Genomic DNA, 21,278 nt, shown 5'->3' on the forward strand with positions numbered 1-21,278 from the left:
TGTGGGTGAGTGTGGGTGAGTGTGGGTGAGGGGTTGAGGGTGAGTGTGGGTGAGGGGTTGAGGGTGAGTGTGGGTGAGGGGTTGAGGGTGAGTGTGGGTGAGGGGTTGAGGGTGAGTGTGGGTGAGGGGTTGAGGGTGAGTGTGGGTGAGGGGTTGAGGGTGAGTGTGGGTGAGGGGTTGAGGGTGAGTGTGGGTGAGGGGTTGAGGGTGAGTGTGGGTGAGGGGTTGAGGGTGAGTGTGGGTGAGGGGTTGAGGGTGAGTGTGGGTGAGGGGTTGAGGGTGAGTGTGGGTGAGGGGTTGAGGGTGGGTGTGGGTGAGTGAGGGTGAGGGTGGGTGTGGGTGAGTGAGGGTGAGGGTGGGTGTGGGTGAGTGAGGGTGAGGGTGGGTGTGGGTGAGTGAGGGTGAGGGTGGGTGTGGGTGAGTGAGGGTGAGGGTGGGTGTGGGTGAGTGAGGGTGAGTGAGGGTGAGGTGTTGAGGGTGAGTGAGGGTGACAGCGTTTCTTTTCAAAGGCAACCGAAGTGCAAACACAAGTGGATCCCTGCCCCTCACACGATGGTTTTTAGGGTACAAATGTACAACGGCCGCCTGTGGGTCCTCGCCGGGCTTCCGAGAGGCAGGAAATACCGTTTGCATTCTTAAATTGCGAAGTTGTAGTGGGGGAGGGGGGGCGGTAAGAAAAAGGCGACCTCGAACTCCAGGTTTGCATTCTTAAATTGCGAAGTTGTAGTGGGGGAGGGGGGGCGGTAAGAAAAAGGCGACCTCGAACTCCAGGTCCCAACAATCCAACACACACTCTCCGTTTAATGCAATATAATGGTGCCGAGAGACCTGGAAGGCGCGGGCCCTGCTGGCAGAGGTTGCACTGCGGCTGCGCAGCTTCAACACCTCCAAAGCACCGAAAATGACTGCTTCAATTCTACTGTGAAGACTTACATGTGGTTTGGTGGTGCAGAGATTAAGCTGTAATTGATTTAAAAGCCGTACTGATTAACGAAAAGAAAGTGATTTTTTTAGGGGCAGAAGACAGTCATGGAAAACTGACATTAGGAGAGACTGTGGTTAGGGGTGTGTTATGGTAAGTGGGGAACACCGTAAACAGTATCAGAATCCCACCCACTGTATTCAGAGAGAACCACGGGGCCGGGAGGGGTGGGGGAGTCGAGCTTACTATCACACACCCGGAGCATGCACAGAGCAAGAAGTGGGGAAGTGGGCAGGCGTCCCATTAGCTGACCTCCGTGTGACCTTCACCACATGCTGTCTATTGCTACAAACGTAAGGGAGGGAGGGGGTGCCCTGTCATACAGACTAAAGACAAGCCAGTGTGCCTTAATCATATAGGCCTTTAAACACAACACTGCAGGCCCCCCAAAGGAAAAAGACTGAAAAGCTGGTAATGCAAAAAAAAAAAAACAAGACGGAGGGCATTGCTGTGGGGAGGGGGTGGAGGAGAAATGCACACGGCGGGCAGGGGAGGGGGCAGAGCGGGGAGAGCGGCATGTGGGTGTGAAGAAGCCGGGGCCTTTGAAGTGAAGCCAAGCTTCACTTCAAAAGGTGTCGGAGGAATGCGGCTGAGGGAACAGACGGCGATTGCGGCTGAGGGAACTGATGTGCACGCGCTTTTAAGCTCAATGCACATGCGCATTGAGCTTAAAAGTCACGGGCACTGCAAGGAATCGCCACGATTCCTTGCTTGTTAGTTAAAGAGTGGTTAAGCCGCAATAGTCTCGCAAGCTCGATGCGCATGCGCATCGACAGGCGAGACCTAAAAATGAGTGGCACAGAGGCCAGGCGCAGGGGTACAGAATAAAAAAGGGAGCGAGCAGTCAGGCGACAAAAGCGGCAACGGAGGTTCAATCCACAGGGGGCTGCGTGGCGGATGGGGGAGCGACCTGCCTGGTGACAGGCTCAAAGCTCGCTCTCTACCACCGCTTCGCGGCCTCCATATGAGGGCAGAGGGAGGGAGGAACAGCTGGGAGGTGGCAGCGGGGCGGCCAATGGGAGTGAAGGGGGCGGGGCCGCAGGGGCTCAGCAGCGGGGAAGAACTCGGGGAAAAGACGGCGGGAGAGGGACAACAGAGCGCAGGGGTACAGAAAGCAAAACACTGGGGCACAGAATGAAAAAAAAGAAAGTCGCACAGAGGCCCGGCGCAGGGGTACAGAATAAAAAAGGGAGCGAGCAGTCAGGCGGCAAAAGCGGCAACGGAGGTTCAATCCACAGGGGGCTGCGTGGCGGATGGGGGGAGCAACCTGCCTGGTGACAGGGTCAAAGGTCGCTCTCTACCACCGCTTCGCGGCCTCTATATGAGGGCAGACGGAGGGAGGAGCAGCTGGGAGGTGGGAGCGGGCCGGCCAATGGAAGTGTAGGGGCCGGGGCCGCAGGGGCTGAGCGGCGGGGGAGAACCCGGGGAAAAAACAGCAGGAAAAGATGGCAGGAGAGGGACAACAGAGCGCAGGGATACAGAAAGCAAAACACAGGGGCACAGAATGAAAAAAAAAACAAAGTGGCACACAGGCCAGGCGCAGGGATACAGAATAAAAAAAGGGATCGAGCAGTCAGGCTGCAAAAGCGGCAACGGAGGTTCAATCCACAGGGGGCTGCGTGGCAGATGGAGGGAGCGACCTTCCTGGTGACAGGGGTCAAAGGTCGCTTTGACCATGGGCTTGGTTAAAAAATGAATATTCAGTAACTTTTTTCAGTCTCTAACCTTCCGGCTACTCCATATAAACTACAATACAGCTTAAATGAAAATGTAATACAAGTTATGTTAATCCGTGGGAAATGTGCTATTGTGCATTATGAAGCCTCTATTGGTCAATATTTTACACCACAGAACTGAATCCTGGTTGGTGCAGGGGTTGAATAGTGACTTGTTTTTGTTTAGTGCTACAAGGTCCCAGCCTGTGGCAGAAAGCACTGTGAACATGCAAATCATATTTTTATACTTGCATTATCTACAGTGCATGGTAGTGTGCTACAGAATGCATAAAAAGGTTTTAAAATAAAGTGTATCCAATATATATATATAAATATATTTTTTTTTGCAGATTGTATGTGGTGCAATATATCTATATATCTATATCAGGGGGTGACTGATGCATTGGTTGCTTCAGGTGTCACTTTTTGACACTTTTGGAAGCCTCAGAGTCTGTGTTACAGAATTCCTGCAGAGTGCAGGAGAGCAGGTCCTTTGTTCACGGGAGATCTTGGGTCTTTATCAAAGGCAGTCAGTCCTCCCAAGCTTCTGGAGTCAAAAGCTGCAGTTCTAGTCCTCTTTGTTGCAGATTTTGACGAGGGATGTAGACAACCCGGCAGAGTTGCTACCAGGTCAGCTGCTTCTTTTCTCCTCTCTGCATTTCTGGCTCTTCAGTGTCCTCTCTCTTCTTAGGTTGTCACAAGCTGCTTCTCTGGTGCCAGAGATGCTCTTAAATATTAAATTTAGGGGCATTAGAGGAGTGTCTGGTAGTAGCCAATGGGGATACTATGCCCCATATTTGACTAATTCCTGTGGGAAGTGGGCATAACCCAGTCCCAGAATGCCTAAGTATGCCATCACAAAGACGACTACTTCTAAAAAATCATTTCCACCTCAGTGTAGCCCACCTTTGGGGTGGTGCTAGCCTGGAGGTGGCATGCCTACCTGACTAAATTTGGCGTAATTCCGTTCAGCGGTTTGGGCTGTAGCTGTGTCTAAAAATTCCAAATCCCCATAGACTCTGCATGGGGGGAAAACTGTTTTGGGAACCCATTTTCTCACCCCTTGCTTCACGAATCACCCCAAAACTTTCCACACACCAGCTAAAGTTAGTGGCAAACTAGTTTGAAAACTTTGTGAGGATTTGTCAAACGGCACCCAAGATCTTGGCAAAACAAAAGTGATTTGTCAATGGGAAAAGTTGGTCTTAACTATAACTATGTAATGGCTATTGCCAGTAGGAGGAAATGTATAACTACCTACTGGTAGTCGCCAGTAGGCTATTATAGTTAGGACCATGTTTCCATACGAAAAGCATTTTTGACTTGCCTATATTTTTGGCACTTTTTGACAAATCTTCACAACATTTTCCCAAGGAGTGCGCAGATGATTTAGTTGTGCATGGAAAGTTTCAGGGCAATCCATCAAGCTGGGGCTGAGGAACAAGGGGATGTAAAAAAAATCTGTTTCCCGTGTTAGTTCCTAAAGGGATTTTGAACACGACTACAGCCTGAACCGCTGTACGGAATTACACCATGTTTGGCAGAAAGCTTGCTCTTGGTCCTGAAAGAGTGCTTTTTGTTATTTGGTGTAAATCCCTTCAGTAGGTTACTACTTATTAAAAGAAATCCAAATTTGTATATCTAGGGATGTAGATCCTCCCCAATTCCTCCCTGAACTCACTAACAGAAATGCTGCGATTGGCTGGTCACAACCTGAGCAGATAGTTGCAGCCGCCATTTTAGACGTCAGGGAACAGTCCCCAGTAGAAGAAATAAAGATGACTCTCTGAAAGCAATATAGGGGCCTGTGAGGGATTTGCAAATTCGTCACAATGCTCAGCACGGCTCCCCATGTAACTTCGCAGCAGACTAGTGTATTCCGCAGAAAAAAATGTATACTCAAACATTCACTCAGACATGCATGAACACACTGACAGACACTCTTGCACCCACTCGCAGACATCACTGATGACCTCATCTAGTAAGGAAATCGTTTTGTAAATGTTTCTGACACTTAAAGATGTGTAGTAAGCTACTGTAGAAGTTAAATCACTACGGTTTCTTTTACTACTGAGTGATACTATTTCTAACATATGTCATCTAAGCGGCTTTGAGACTATGAATCTGTGTATGAGTGGCTATATGGGTGTGTAACTGTGTTTGTGCATGGGTAAATAAAGGGTATGTGAGCTACTGTATGGCTGGGTGGATGAGTGAGTGGCTGTATTAGTGAGTGGATAATGGATATATGGGAGGGTGATTTAAGTGTTTGAGTACCTTTATGTGTGTGTGAGTGAGTGGCAGAATAGTGGCTGTATGGATGTGTTTGGCTGTTTGAGAGGGTGTTTGGTTAATTAAGTTATTGTGTGAGTGGCTGCGTTGGAGAGTCTGTGTCTGTGTGAATCTCTATATGGGTGAGTATGCAGGTGCGTAGGTGGCTGTATGGATGTGTGAAATGGTATATAAATAGTTATGTGGGTGGGTGTATGAGTAGTTGTATGGATGAGTGTACAGCTGTGTTCAGAAGTTGTATGGGTGAGTGAATGGCAGGTCCTCCTGCCAGCTCCCCCTGCAATGGTCCTCCTGTCCAGCTTGCCCGCAGTCCGCTACCCTCTGCTTACTTTGGTTTTGTGCCCACTCTACTAGTTTGTTTCTGCCTCTTCTGTTCGTTCTTACACTTTATATTGCCACTTTCTGCTTGTTCCTGCTCTTTATTCTGCCCATTTCCCCCCCAAGGACCTACATAATGGAGGCCGCAGCATGAACCCAAAGACCAGGTCCTCTGGCCAGCTTACCCCTACAAAGGACCTCCTGTCCAGCTTGCCTGCAGTCCTCTACCCTTTGCTCCCTTCATTTGGTTCCTCCTCTGCTCGTATTTCTCCTTCTCTGCTCGCTTCTGCCCTCTATTTTGCCTCTTCTGCTAGTTTCTGACCTTTATTCTGACGTTGCATTCACAGCGTCCAGAAACCCCTAGGGTTGACAGTGCTGCGCTATACAAATGGTGATTGAGTGACTAAAATGGGCTTGTGAGTGGTTGTATAGTTGAAGAAGTGGATGTGTGAGTAGCTGTATGGGTGAGCGTGTGGCTATCTGAGTTGTTGTTTGGGTGAGTAAATGGCCGTGTCAGTGCCTGTATGAGTGTTTGAGTGGTTCTATGAATGAGCGAGTGGCCGTGTATCGGTAGTTGTATGGGTCTGTCAATGTGTGTGTTTGTGAGATGTGTATGAGAGGTTGTATGGGGGTGTGAATGGTTCAGTAGATGTCATACGTGATGTCACTGACCCTGTCATGAGTGATGTAATATGTGAGGTCATAAGCAGTGTGTTACAAGGGCATAAGTTACAGATGACTCTGGCAACTATAGCTGCTGAATTTCAATGGTGGTTTTGTACAAGTAAATGTGAACCTAACTGTAATGTCCCTGTAATCTTAGTTTTTTCAATGAAAATATACATTTTAAATGCAGCCTGTTTCCCTTAAAGGAAATGGGGCTGTATTTTAGTAAAAACATTTTGAAAGTTTGTCTGAGAGTAGACAGTGGTCCCCTGGATTACTTCCTGTTCCACAACAAACTTTTGTTTTCTTCTACTCATTAACAGAGGGGAACGAGACCAAGGGGGTCATATGCCTTTTGTCAAAGGCTTACCACATCATACTGGGAGCTGGTAAAATGTCAGTGTTTTGCAAACCGATTTTGGTCACAAACATTGATACATACCATACCAAATGGCAGTTTGGAAGGGAAGCCCTAGGCATGCCCCTTCCAAATAGTTGTTAGGTATACCCTTGTAGACCCATGTGTGAATTTGTAAACTGTTGCCAAATTTAAAAATGGAGCGATACCAAAGTCTGTGATTTAGTCAATCTCAGGTTTTGCAGCTGCTAAATGTCCCAATTCCTCTAAACATTTTGACAGAGGAGAACATATAACCTTGGGTACTAGTAAGTTCCTTCACCAAGGTGAGGTAGTGTTGTAGCCTCTTTTCCACCCATGGTTCTGTTCTCTGTTAAGAAATCGTGATTTTATTTTAGAGTTCAGGACAGACTGATTTATTAGGGCAGCCGTTGACTTTCCCAGAGCTCCTCTCCAACTCATCCAGACAGATGGCCCATCCTGCTAACACGTATTTGTCTCACTGTCTTGGAGTAATAAACAAAGAGCCACTTCCAGCAACACCTAGTCATATGACCCAGGTTACAGGTTGCAGGCACCTGAAGGTTGGGACAAGAAAATTACAATTCTCTAGAGACCAAACTAGACTTTCCTATCAGCTCCCAGTTGAAAGTTAGCAATTTGTATACACAAATGTAAAGAGATGACCCAATGTTATCCTATGGGAGAAGTAGGCCTCACAATAGTGAAATACAAATGTAGGAGTTTTTCAATTCCAGTACATGTAAAGCATAAAAAAGTACATTTACAGCCATTTAAGATAACTGTACCCTGCCTTGTTTGCTTTTTTAAGGCCTACCTCAGGGGTGACTAATATGTATGTATTAAAAAGGGAGATTTAGCCCTGGCAAAGGGTTTATTTTGCCAATTTTAAATTGCAGTTTAAATCTACACAGGCAGCAATTGGAGGCCTGAGACTGCTTTAAAGGACTACTTATGTGGATGGCACAATTCTTGCTGCAGGCACACTAGTAGCATTTAAATTACAGTCCCTGTTTACATGTAGTACCACATTATTAGGGATTTACAAGTACATTTAAATGTGTCAATTGAGTGTTAGCCAATTTCAACATGTTTAAAGGAGAGAGAACAAGCACGTTGTGTATTTTACAAATGCTAACCAGTGCTAGAGTTCTAAAATCAAATTAATCAAAAATAGTAGGAGTAAGGCAAAAAGTCTGGGGAAAACAAACCTGATGCTGCCAGGTGTAACACAGCAATTTGGTTTAATATACAGGTTGGAATGCAAACAATGGGTGTCTGACTGTGTGAGACCTTGGGCTGGGTGGACCGGAATAACAGGCGGGGAGGCCGAATGTAGTGAGCTATGTTCAAGGATTTATTCGCTGACAGTGCACACAAAGTCCGGATCAAAAGAGTTTGCAGGGAAGAAGTGCCTCCGAGAAGCTCCCAGCCGGGAGGGTGTGGATGTTGTGTGGATCTCCGGGTTGTGGTCCTCTGCGGGGGCTGTTGTCGTCAGGGTTCGGCCGGTTGATGGGTCTCCTCGGAGATATGTAAGAGAGAGAGTACAGGGGTTAGTCCCGTCCAGTAAGGACTACTGAGTACTTCCACCGTCACCGGGAAGTGAAGGGCCAGGTCACGAAAGTGGGGAAGGTGGGAAGGGTAGGTAGGGACAAGACCAATCAGCAAGCAGGAGGGTAGTGTGATGGGAGGTGTCCGGGATAAGTGCGAGGCAGTTACTTACAGTGCTCGTGATACGTCTCTTAATGACTAAGGCGAGTGCAGGGTGCTCGTGAGGCTCTATATACAGTATGGTACAGGCAATTACAATATTTACACTAGGGGACACGGAGAAGGATAGAGTGTACTCACGTGCCCCGCCGTAACTCTCATCCGAGTTACGGCCGCTCTCCAGCCACCTCCGGAGGTCGCAACCAATCCTCCGTCCACAGGTCTTCTTCCTCGTCCTCTTCTCCGATCTCCGTCTCCTCTCCGCTCTCCTCCTTCCTTCTGCTCTCCGTCGGGGGTTCCGCACCGTTCGCTGTCTCCTGCCACGAGTCCGCTGGGCTGAACGCTGTTTCCCCGTTCCTGCCGTCTTTTCTGTGTTCCCGGCGGACCACACTGGACGTGCTTCCGGTTCCTGATGGGTCGGGTTCTGGGACGTCGGCAGGAGTTCTGCTTCCGGTTTCCTGTTGTTCTGTTTCCGGGTCTTTGGGGGTTAGCGGATCCTGTGGGCGAAGAGAGGATGTCCGGTGACCAAGGGACGCTGTTCCTCCCGGTGTGGGGGTGTGGCCCCCCCGTCTACAACGCCCTTCCGACGAGGTAGGGACCACCGGTCTTCCACATCCCCTTTCCCTAGCTGTTTTACTAGTAGGGTTGGCCGTAACTGGAAAACGGGAGAGGTAATCCGCATTGCCCTGGTCTAGTCCCTTCCGGTGTAGTGTCCTGAATCGAAATGGCTGCAGAGAAAGGAACCACCTAAGTACCCGGTCGTTGTGGCCCCGGTTACGGGCCATCCACTCCAGCGGGGCGTGATCCGTATACAAGAGGAACTCCATGCCCTCCAGATAATACCGGAGACTATCCACAGCCCATTTAATCGCAAGCGCCTCTTTTTCTACAACCGCATAGTTCTGCTCTCGTGGGAAGAGCTTTCGGCTGAGATACAGTATTGGTTTTTCGACCCCTTTTGCATCTTGCTGGGACAGGACGGCCCCCAAACCCTGATCGGAGGCGTCTGTCTGCAGGATGAAAGGTCGGGAGTAGTCGGGACTGATTAACACGGGTTCTGACAACAGGGTCTGCTTGAGAAGGTCGAAGGCTTGCAGCAGCTGGGGAGTGGGTTGCTGTAACTTCTCTTCGGTTCGGGAGGCTTTTCTCAACAGGTCGGTCAAGGGTGCGGCTATTTGGGAAAAGTTGGGTATAAACCTCCTATAATACCCCAGTAACCCGAGAAAGGCTCGAAGTTCTCTCTTGGTATGAGGGAAGGGTATGGAGTGAATAGCCTGAATCTTATTGTTTTGAGGGCGAATGACCCCTTCTCCCAATAGATAACCCAGATATTTCACACTTTGGGCCGCCAAGGTGGTTTTGGCAGGGTTGATGGTAAAACCGTGTTTACCAAGGGAGTGTACTACGGTCTGCAAATGGTGTATGTGTTGTTCCCAGCTGTCACTATAAATGACAATGTCATCTAGGTATGCCCCGGCATAGCTGGTATGGGGTCGTAAGACCAGGTTCATGGCCCTTTGGAAAGTCGCCGGTGCTCCATGGAGCCCGAAGGGCATCACTCTGAACTGGAATAAACCCTCAGGGGTTGAAAACGCCGTTTTCGGTCTGTCTTCGAGTTTTAAAGGGATCTGCCAGTACCCTTTGCACAAGTCAAGGGTACTGATATATTTGGCTTTACCTATGCGCTCTACCATCTCGTCTACGCGAGGAAGGGGATAGGAATCAAAGGCAGAGATCTTATTCACCTCCCTGAAGTCGATGCAGAAACTAGTAGAACCATCGGGTTTGGGTACTAGAACGATTGGGGAATTCCAACTGCTGCTGGACGGTTCGATTATACCCATCCTCAACATCTGGGTCGTCTCTTCTTGTATGACCGCCCTTCGCGCTTCAGGGATCCGGTAGGGTCTCTGTCGCACTGTTTTCCCTGCTTCGGTGTGAATGGCGTGCTCCACAATGGTGGAGTGCCCGGGCATGGAGGAAAATACTGCTTGCACAGAGGATAAGACGTGTCTAAGGTCCTGTTTGTTCCTTTCCGGGAGGTCCGGATCAATACAGCCCTCAAAGGGGAGAGAGGGAGTGGTTGTTAGAACAGGGACAGGCCCTACCCACTGCTTCAACAGATTGACATGGTATATTTGGGTGACCCCTCGGGTGGTATCGATATCGAGTTCGTAGGTGACGGGAGTCACCTGTCTTAAGATAGGGAAGGGGCCCTGCCATTGTCCCAACAGTTTATGGTCGGAGGAGGGTAGAAGCAATAACACCAGGTCTCCAGGGTTAAATGAACGGGCCTTGGTTCCTTTGTTATACTGTTGTTTCTGGGAGACCTGAGTGGCTACCATGTTCTGTCTCACTATTTCTCTGATTTGGGTTAAGTGGGTTCGGAGATTGTCGACATATTCAGGGAGGGGACGTGTTCGATCAGGCTCGGCTTCCCATGCCTCGCGGGCCATGTCTAACAGAGTCCTAGGGGCTCGGCCATATAACAATTCATATGGGGAATACCCGGTGCTGCTTTGCACCTTGCACCGGATCGCGAAGAGGGCAAGAGGAAGCATCTCCTCCCACCTTTTACTCTCAAGGCCTAGCAGCTTTTTGAGGGTGGTCTTTAGGGTGGCGTTATAGCGTTCCACCAACCCGTCTGTCTGGGGGTGATACGCCGAGGTTCTTATCTGTTTAATACCCAACTGGGCACAGACCTGACGCATGAGGGAGGACACAAAAGGCGTACCCTGATCTGTTAAGATCTCCCGAGGGAACCCTACTCTACTGAAGATGGAGATAAGGGCCTTGGCGATGTTTTGGGTAGTGGGCTGTTTCAATGGGACGGCCTCCGGGAACCTGGTAGCATAATCCACCAACACCAGGGCGTATCTACACCCCGTCCTAGAGGGCAACAGGGGTCCTATCAGGTCCATCCCTATTCGGGAGAAAGGCACATCAATAAGAGGAAGGGGCTGGAGCGGGACTCGGGGGGGGGGGGGGGCCGATACCGGCTATTTTTCTGGCAGACCGGGCACTCCCTACAGTACTGCTTTATTTGACCATGTACGCCCGGCCAGTAGAATTTTGCAAGGATTGTTTGCCCCGTTTTTTCATCACTGAAGTGCCCTCCCAGCAGGTGACTGTGGGCCAGATATAGGACTTTGTCTCGAAACAATCCTGGGATGACTAACTGGGCGGGGAGCTGTGGCCCCCCTTTTCTGTAGAGGAGACCATTCTTTCGAAAGAAGTAAGGACCTACATGCAGGGGATCCTCATTGTCCAGAGCACGATTCCAGGCTTCTTGCAGCACGGGGTCCTCTTGCTGGGTGGCTCGGAACTCGCGGTCAGTTTCCCTGGGGTGAACATCAACCTGAGCTGGATAAGCCCCAGTAAAAGTCCTTTTCTCTCTTTTCTTTTGCTTCTTGGTCTTTCCAGGTTTTGAAGGAGAGTCTGCTGATGGAGAACCCTGGGGAAACGGGGCCTCCGCCCACCACCTCTTTAGGGAGTCCGTGGTGTCTTTCAGGAGGTGGGGAAGACCACTGTAGTCGCTACCTAATATGATTTGTTCAGGGAGATTAGGAACCAAACCGACTGTTAACATTCTACCTTCATCGGACTGTTGTTGTACCCGTACTTGGGCCGTCGGATAACTCCGGGTGTCTCCATGGACACACTTGATAGCGACCGTTCCAGTTAGTGGTCCGACAGGATGGGGTAGTTCCTGGGGTCGGAGGACGCTATGCCTACATCCCGTGTCGGCCAATGCCATCAGCCGGTGTCCCTCTATTCTCACTGGGCAGCGGAACGGCGGAGGGCTGACTTCACCGGTAAGACATACATAATTCCGGGCCATCCCTATGTCCATGGGCTCCTCTCTTTGGGGACACACACGAGCTATGTGGCCATACCCTCTGCAGTGATAGCACTGAGGACCAGGTGGGTTAGGTCGAGGCATGACTGGGTAGGGCATCAGGGGAGCAGGATCTGGTCTTCTGGCCGCGGGAGGAAGTCTTTGGGGACGTGCGTGGCTGCCGTGTGGAATCCGGGGGATGAGGTTCCTCTTTGACCCGTTGTGACTCTTGGGCTCTACTATAGGCACTAGCTATCTCCACCGCACTGTCCAGGGTCAGGCGGGCGTGTTGTCTCACCCATTTTTGGGTGGCCGGATGGAGAGACGCCAGGTATTGCTCCAGATATATTTTTGAGAGGATGTCCTCTTTAGTGGCTGTGGCAGGTTTCAACCATCTGTTTGCCAGGTCCTGTATCCGGAATGAGAGAGCCCGTGGCGTCTCTTGGGGACCCTCTTTGGCCTGTCGCAGACGAACCCTATACGTTTCGTCATCGATTCCCAGTCTCTCTAGAATACAAGTCTTTATGTCTTGGTAGGGAGTCAGGCCCTGGACATTGGCCTGTTGATACGCTGCCTGCAGTTCACCAGTCAATAGAGGCCCCAGATAGTGGCCCCAGCGATCTGCAGGCCACGCTGCTGCCTGAGCCAGGCGCTCGAAATTTGTAAAAAAATAATCTGGGTCTTCACCCGGGTCATATTTTTGGAGGACGACTGATGGTAGGGAGGTTGTGGGCCTTTGTTGCCCCATGACTGTGGTCAGTTTTTCAAGGGCTTGATCCTGAGCGGTCCCCTGTCCCTTAAGGACGTCATGGAGTTGACCCCGATCGTCTTCCGCGGTTTTCAGGAAGCGTTCCATCATTTTACCAAGCTGCTCTTGGCTCTCTGCTAGGTGTTTGACGGAGGCCTCCATGCTTCCGGCGGATCCCACTTCTGACACCACCTGTGAGACCTTGGGCTGGGCGGACCGGAATAACAGGCGGGGAGGCCGAATGTAGTGAGCTATGTTCAAGGATTTATTCGCTGACAGTGCACACAAAGTCCGGATCAAAAGAGTTTGCAGGGAAGAAGTGCCTCCGAGAAGCTCCCAGCCGGGAGGGTGTGGATGTTGTGTGGATCTCCAGGTTGTGGTCCTCTGCGGGGGCTGTTGTCGTCAGGGTTCGGCCGGTTGATGGGTCTCCTCGGAGATATGTAAGAGAGAGAGTACAGGGGTTAGTCCCGTCCAGTAAGGACTACTGAGTACTTCCACCGTCACCGGGAAGTGAAGGGCCAGGTCACAAAAGTGGGGAAGGTGGGAAGGGTAGGTAGGGACAAGACCAATCAGCAAGCAGGAGGGTAGTGTGATGGGAGGTGTCCGGGATAAGTGCGAGGCAGTTACTTACAGTGCTCGTGATACGTCTCTTAATGACTAAGGCGAGTGCAGGGTGCTCGTGAGGCTCTATATACAGTATGGTACAGGCAATTACAATATTTACACTAGGGGACACGGAGAAGGATAGAGTGTACTCACGTGCCCCGCCGTAACTCTCATCCGAGTTACGGCCGCTCTCCAGCCACCTCCGGAGGTCGCCACCAATCCTCCGTCCACAGGTCTTCTTCCTCGTCCTCTTCTCCGATCTCCGTCTCCTCTCCGCTCTCCTCCTTCCTTCTGCTCTACGTCGGGGGTTCCGCGCCGTTCGCTGTCTCCTGCCACGAGTCCGCTGGGCTGAACGCTGTTTCCCCGTTCCTGCCGTCTTTTCTGTGTTCCCGGCAGACCACACTGGACGTGCTTCCGGTTCCTGATGGGTCGGGTTCTGGGACGTCGGCAGGAGTTCCGCTTCCGGTTTCTTGTTGTTCTGTTTCCGGGTCTTTGGGGGTTAGCGGATCCTGTGGGCGAAGAGAGGATGTCCGGTGACCAAGGGACGCTGTTCCTCCCGGTGTGGGGGTGTGGCCCCCCTGTCTACAACGCCCTTCCGACGAGGTAGGGACCACCGGTCTTCCACAGACTGGTATTGCATATTCCCATTGTGGGATGCTGGGCAGTACCAGTTACTGGTTTCAACTAGTCTCCTATGATCTCATTACATTTTATGTCCGCGTCTAGTTCAGGTTTAGTAAAGAAACCTATTTTTTTTGGATTGCTGTTGACTGTCACTGCTTGAGGGGGTGTGGCAAAATACTTGCTCAGAATTGATCCCACAAATCCTGGCCTTGGGTATCTGGGTAACCTTAGCTTCCAGGGTGGACCTGTGTCACATCTGGTACCACCATATGGTCCTTTATTAAGCTAACAGCAGGTTGCTAATGTTTTTAACACTGTCCTATTGGCTTAAAATCTCAGTGAAGTGATGCTGCCTAAAAATCCTATACTGTTGAACAATCTCACACAATATATGAGACTACAAGCTAGTTACAGAGGTAGTTTGACATGGCCCACCCTTCCCTAGTAAGGTGCGGCTGTAAATGGCATGATCAGTATAAAGAATTATCAGTTATGCATTCAGGAAGTTGTCATCTTCACATGCGGTAACTGAACTAATGCCTGGAACAGTGTTTCATGGTGACATGGAAAGAACACACAGACAACTTTGTTTGCTCATAAGTACATGGGTAGATATAATAAAGCCAAACAATTATCCTGTGGGACTCCTTCATCAACACTTGTGCATCTGCTTTAGAGGTGTGGAAATTCAATAGCATATATCATCCTAAATATTTTCAAGAAGAGTACAGGACAAAATATTTTGTATGATAAAATTCTTACGTTTCTGATAAAGGAACAATATACACTTCTTACATTCCAAAAATAGTGCAGAAAATGCAATTTCATGACTTAAGTGGAGATCTTATCTGTACATATATAGTATCTCTTCGCAAACCACGAAAAGGTAGCATGAAACTTAGGGAGGGCTTGGCGTCATTTAGACCTGTAGTTTTTATTCAGATCTCATCTGACTGAAGTAGCCTAGAAAACATATACATTTTGGGCTCTTCCATAATTCTTCATTTTAGCAATGTGCAGAAAAAAACTCATCCCACCGGTTGTAGTGGATTCAGACCCTTTTTACTATACTGGATGCAGTGGGTCCACCTCCCCACCAAGTTGCACTATATCCAATAACCTCAACTCCTGTTGAGGTGCACTCCAGTAGCTTCAATCCAACCCCCGTTGAGGTGCACTCCAGTAGCTTCAACCCCCATTGAGATGCACTAGCTTAAACCCTCCTCCACCAGTTGAGATGCACTAGCTTCAACGCCCCCCATTGAGATGCACTAGCCCCTAATTGGACTCCCTCCTTTGACTATCACCTACCCAGCCGGACTTCGGGCAAACGCTCCCGCGTCTCTCCTGACCTTATCTTCCCCCTCTCCCTTCCCCAGCCCTCTTCCCTCTCCGCTCCTAATCTTTTCAGCTTCTGTGCTCTGCCCTCACCTGCCCCTGCCCTTTGTCCCCACCCTATTTTTCTGTGAACCTCTTCCCTCAACACTTGAGACCAAACTATTTTGTCTGATGCCCGATGGAGCTACCTGGGTTAGCTATAGGGGAGATGGGCTGTGGACTCCCTCCTTGGTCGTCACCTACCCAGTCTGTCTTTAGACAGACTTCCTTTCGTCTCTACGATTGTCTCTTCCCTTATCCTCACTTTCTCACCTCCCCTACCCCCCACTTCTTTTCTCTCGCCTTTATCTCCTCTCCTAATGTATTACTGATTGTTTGATGTAATGTGTAATTGTTGATCTTTTTCTTTTATATTGCTGAACCACATTGTTGCACTTCCTTTCGTCCCTCCTGTCCTCTCCTCCTCCCGCATCCTCCCTCTATTTAGGTCTCTCCTTCTCCCCTCTCTTAATGTATTGAGACTGAACTATTTTGTCTGATGCCCGATGGATCTACCTGGTTTAGCTATTGGGGAGATGGGCCATGGATTCCCTCCTTGTCGTCACCTACCCAGTCTGTCTTTAGACAGACTTCCATTCGTCTCTACGGTTGTCTCTTCCCTTATCCTCACTTTCTCACCTCCCCTGCCCCCTCCACTACTTTTCTCTCTCCTTTCTCTCCTCTCCTAATTGTATTGCCTATTTTTTGAGATTTGTTGTGTACTTGTTGAACTTTTTCTGTTACATTGTTGATTCTCATGAAAAGCGCTCTGATACCTCTAGGTCTAGCCAGCGCTATATAAAACTCTTTAAATAATTAAATTGAGATGCACTAGCTTCAAACCCCCCTATTGAGATGCACTAGCTTCAAACTCCCCCCCCCCCCATTGAGATGCACTAGCTTCAAACCCCCCATTGAGATGCACTAGCTTCAAACCCCCCCGACCCCCCATTGAGATGCACTAGCTTCAAACCCCCCCCATTGAGATGCACTAGCTTCAACCCCCCCCCCCCCCCATTGAGATGCACTGGCTTCAAACCCCCACATTGAGATGCACTGGCTTCAAACCCCCACATTGAGATGCACTAGCTTCCAACCCCCCATTGAGATGCACTAGCTTCAACCCACCGCCCCCCCATTGAGATGCACTAGCTTCAAACCCCCCCCCATTGAGATGCACTAGCTTCAAACCCCTCCCATTGAGATGCACTGCCTTCAAACCCCCACATTGAGATGCACTGACTTCAAACACCCACATTGAGATGCACTAGCTTCAAACCCCCACATTGAGATGCACTAGCTTCCAACCCCCCATTGAGATGCACTAGCTTCAACCCCCCCCCCATTGAGATGCACTAGCTTCAACCCCCCCCATTGAGATGCACTAGCTTCAAACCCCCCCCATTGAGATGCACTTGCTTCAAACCCCTCCCATTGAGATGCACTAGCTTCAAACCCCTCCCATTGAGATGCACTGGCTTCAAACCCCCCCATTGAGATGCACTAGCTTCAAACCCCCCCATTGAGATGCACTAGCTTCAAACCCCCCCCATTGAGATGCACTAGCTTCAAACCCCACCCCCATTGAGATGCACTAGCTTCCAACCCCCCATTGAGATGCACTAGCTTCAAACCCCACCCCCATTGAGATGTTCTAGCTTCAGCGCCCCCCCCCCCCCCAATGAGGTGGACTAGCTTTAAACCCCACCCCCATTGGGATGCACTAGCGTCAACTCTCCATTGATCTGTGCTAGATCCAGTAGCTTCAACTCACCACTTAGTTGCACTAGATCTAATAGCTTTAACTACCCATTGAGATGAACCAGATCCAAAACTTCAGCTCTGGATTGAAATGCTCTAGATCCAATAGCTTCAGTTCCTCCTTGAGCGGCCCATCTCCTAACTGAAGTACCCAGGCTGTTTGTGAAAGAGAAGCATCAATAACAAAGTATGGTCACTGGTCAGTCTCCACTTATGCACTGTGCATTCTAAAGGGACAGCTTAGAGGTGCGAGTGACTCCCAGAAAGTGAGTATATTTCTAAAGAATAGATCACTGCTAACATCGTGAGCCTGTCACCAAGGAATCCTTATCGAGAACTTCTCAGCTGCTGAACCAGCATGAGTGAGACTCTGGAAAGGGGGTGGTGAGTGAGGTTCGGACAAATCGTGCGAAGCCATTGATGGGAAATGAGTGCAGCTTAGAGGAAACTTGAGCACCTGGTGATGGGAAATAGATCAGGTTCCTATGAAGCGTTTGCAGCCTGTGAAGGGCACTGAGTGAGACTCCCATGAAGCATCTACAGGCAGCATTGGGGACTGAGTGACTCCATTGAATTGTATGAAGTCAGGAGGATGGTTATTACTTCTGTATTGAGACCAGTTGTGGGTCTGGTCACCTTCAATGTGGATTTGATTTCACCCACTGACCTTTCTCCACAGCTCCATCTCTGCGTCAAGGCCGCCGAAGCAGAAATATTGCGGAAACATCAAAGAGTTCCTTCCCCCCTCTCCTCAGTAACCTCCAGGAAAAGAAGATGCATCAAGGATTGCCAGGTAAAATGAAGGGGGAGAGGGAGACCTTGCAAGGTATACATCTACTGTGTGATATCAGTGTTGGACTGGTACAGGAATTGTCATATCAGTGATGTACCAGTAACAAATCATATAAATGAGGAAGAGGGGGCGGAGCCGTGAGGGAGTTGGGCAGACATCAGCAGTACCGAAGTACAGATGGTGCAGGGGTCCCTGGAGATCATTTCAGAGATGCACAAGATCAGAAGATGTCAGCTCCTGTTGGGATGCATGTGAGTGACAAGAAGTAAAGATCCTGGGAGTAATATCTGCAACATGCAGGTGCTGGAGCAGTGAGGGTTGGGGAGAGATATTGGTGATCGCAGGTAAAGATGTGTGCGTGTTGAATCTAAGTGGCTGGTTCGATATCTGTGGTGCACAGTCCACAATGGTGTCGCAGCCTCCGCGGGCGACGTCAGTGATGCACAAGTGCAAAAGGCATGATAATTGGTGATGTGCCAGATGTACCAAATTCTTATTTTGCATTTCCTAAATAGTGATTCCACAGGAATCCCTATTTAGGAAATACAAAATGATATGTACAAAATTTGTGATTTCCTAATAACGCTTCCAAAAACTAGGAAGCGTGATTAGTAAATAACAGAAAATATGCTACTGCATTCCCACCTATGGCCCAAATATGTAATGGTTTGAATTTCATAAATTGCTATTTCCTAATTGGAGATTGCAATTTAGGACTTCCAAACGCAAGGGTGCCTCTGGGATTAAGGCCCCCCCTGAGGCATCCCGAAATTAGTTTTGCACATGTAAGTGATCGTATGTTGTAGGGGCATATGCGCGCTTCATGTCACATAAAAAAAAGCATTTTTAAAATTTTGCTCATGATTACCATAGACTTTGAGTTGTTGGTAAATGCATTTCCTAAATGCGAATTGGGCAATCCTTATTTGTGTTTCCTAAATCGCAATTTCTACTGGGTAGAAAATTCAAATTGACATTTTTTGGCCTTTGCACATAGGAAAAAGCGGCTTTGCATTTCTTAATGGACCGAGATTGCTATTTGGCTTAAGAAATGCTAAAAGCTTTCATTCATCTGGCCCTAAATGTCCCAGGCATTGGCATCAGTGATTCATAAATGCTGATCACTTGAGGGCGGGAAACATCCTTTACAATGAAACTTTTACCACGCAGTGCTGTTACAACGCAAGTATTACAACGAAAACCTTTACAACGCATTACACTGGGGGGCGCTCTAGGATAGGGAATAGTTTTAATTTACTATCCAACACCTTCCCTACTATCCACGGGGACTTGAGTTGGAATAGTAAATTAAAGTATTCACTATCCAGCACCCCAAAGTGTAATGCGTTGTAAAGATTTGCGTTGTAATACTTGCGTTGTAACCGCATGCGTGGTAAAAGCATGCGTTGTAACGTCATACATCCCTTGAGGGCCCTTGTGGATGATATAGTGATATACAGGTGAGGCACTTATACTGACAATCTGAGGGTCACTGAGAGCAATGAGGCAGAGGTACAGTAATTTCATGACCTGACCAAATGCAGGCTCATCCCAAAATCCCGAACTCTTGAACTTTTCTATATAGAAGGCTGTTCCAATGCTTGCAGCACATTCCATACTCGGCCCAGCCCAGTCTGCATGGCCTGCTGCACAAATAGAGCTGAAACAGCTAATCTCTTTTTGGGCCAAACTCGTTGTTCTAAATATTATTGTTCTCCCCGGGCTCTTGGCAACTTTAGACAGTCAACCAACTTCCAGACAGAAGAACATGAACATCTAGGGTTTTGTTCACATATGAGTCCTAACATTCCTCACATGTGGCGCCATTCTCCTCTGATGCGGACAAACTTCCATGTGGAGGGGGGGGCGTGGCTTGGCTGCTGGGCAGAATGGCTGCCTAACTTTGCAGCTCCGCCGGCCGAACGCAAAACCCGACATTTATTTGTTCAAAACACACTGGGTTTCGGATCTACCAGTAGCCAGAGCTCGCCTATAATCTCCGCTCTGTCTGGCTGCGGCTGTTGGGGGCATGGTGCTGTGGACTGCGGCGCGGCGGCCGGCGGGCGCTGGTGCGGAGGAGCGGCCTAACTGCTGGTGTGAGACCGGGGCACTCGAGTGACTAACTCCCCAACGATAAGGTGTGCAGAGGCCCGGCGGTGGGAAAGTGCGGCGCTCGTCTGCAGGGCGGAGAGTGGTGCCGCAGGTGACCGCCCTGAGGAGACCGGCTGTGGACGTGTGGTGAGAGGGACGAGGCTGCCGATGCGGACCTGCCGATCGGCACGGCTGGATTCTACCGGACCACAGATGCGAGGAGCGGGAGGAGTCCACCGGCACTGGGGGGTCTGCCAAGGGCTGGTGAGAAACGACTGAGTGGGCACAGTTCTTCTTATTGGACTGAGTTTTGGCTGCAGTGGACATTGGGATATGCGCCCTGATTTAATGCCAGGTGGAGCTGAGGTGCAGTGAACAGCTCTTGGCGCTTTGGTGGTTGGAGACGCGGAGACAGACCGCCATTTTGTGGCATCGTGAGCCAAGTTACATTGCGGATTTGGGTGAGCCTGCAGCGTGCTACTGTTGCAGTGAACTGGGAGCAAGAATATGGTGGCTTCATTTTGCGGACCGCGGATGTGAAATTAGCCTGCTGCTGTGGGGGTTGCCCTTGGCGGCCGCGCCTTTGCTTCCTGTGCCGTAGGTCCTCGGCTGGTGCAGTGCTCACGCCCCTGGCATAGAATAGAGGTGTGACCTGGACATTTGTGTGACAGTTAGGACCTGTGTTGCGCAGGTTGGCAAGGCCAGACTGGAAGCATATACTGCTGTGTTGATGCCCTGTTCCTCCACATACTTTCTTCCGGCTGGTGTTTGGTGTTGGAGGCTGTGTATACAATTGCGCAGGTTGAAGGCTGGGACTACTGCGTCGGCGGAGAAGGACTTGTGCGGAGGGCGCTCCCTATGAGGATACACAACGGTGGGGGCAAAGTGCTGCTGTTTGATTGCCGTACCCCTCCCTCCCTGCCTACATATCGTGTTGGGCCCTGTGCATTATCTGAAGTTACGATCCCTGTGTGTTTACTAGAGAACCGTGCCCCTGTATTGCGTTGTGTGTGGTATTGACGCTGTTGGTCCCTTGGGTGATGGTGCGGAGAGACGTCTTCTCTGAGAGCACGCTGGAAAGGAACTACTGCCCTTGGAAGAGTGGACCAGCTCTCGGGTGTCTGAATTGTGCCGCTGTGGTACTGCTGGATTGTAAGATATTAGCGTATCACTGTGGGGCCGGGCTGTCTGGGTGTGCAGTCGCTTGAGTGCAGTGATGGGTAAGCCAGAGACACGGCAGCCCAAGATCAATTTCGATAAAAAGACACCTAAGCCACCGGAATCAGACAACGGGGATCGAGATGTAACGGAAGACGGCGCTAGTCAGCTGCCGGCTGCGGACATCAGATCCATGTTTCAGGAACTGAAGACTAGTCTG

The sequence above is a fragment of the Lissotriton helveticus genome, chromosome 12, assembly GCF_964261635.1.
Source record: "Lissotriton helveticus chromosome 12, aLisHel1.1, whole genome shotgun sequence".
NCBI lineage: Eukaryota > Metazoa > Chordata > Amphibia > Caudata > Salamandridae > Lissotriton > Lissotriton helveticus.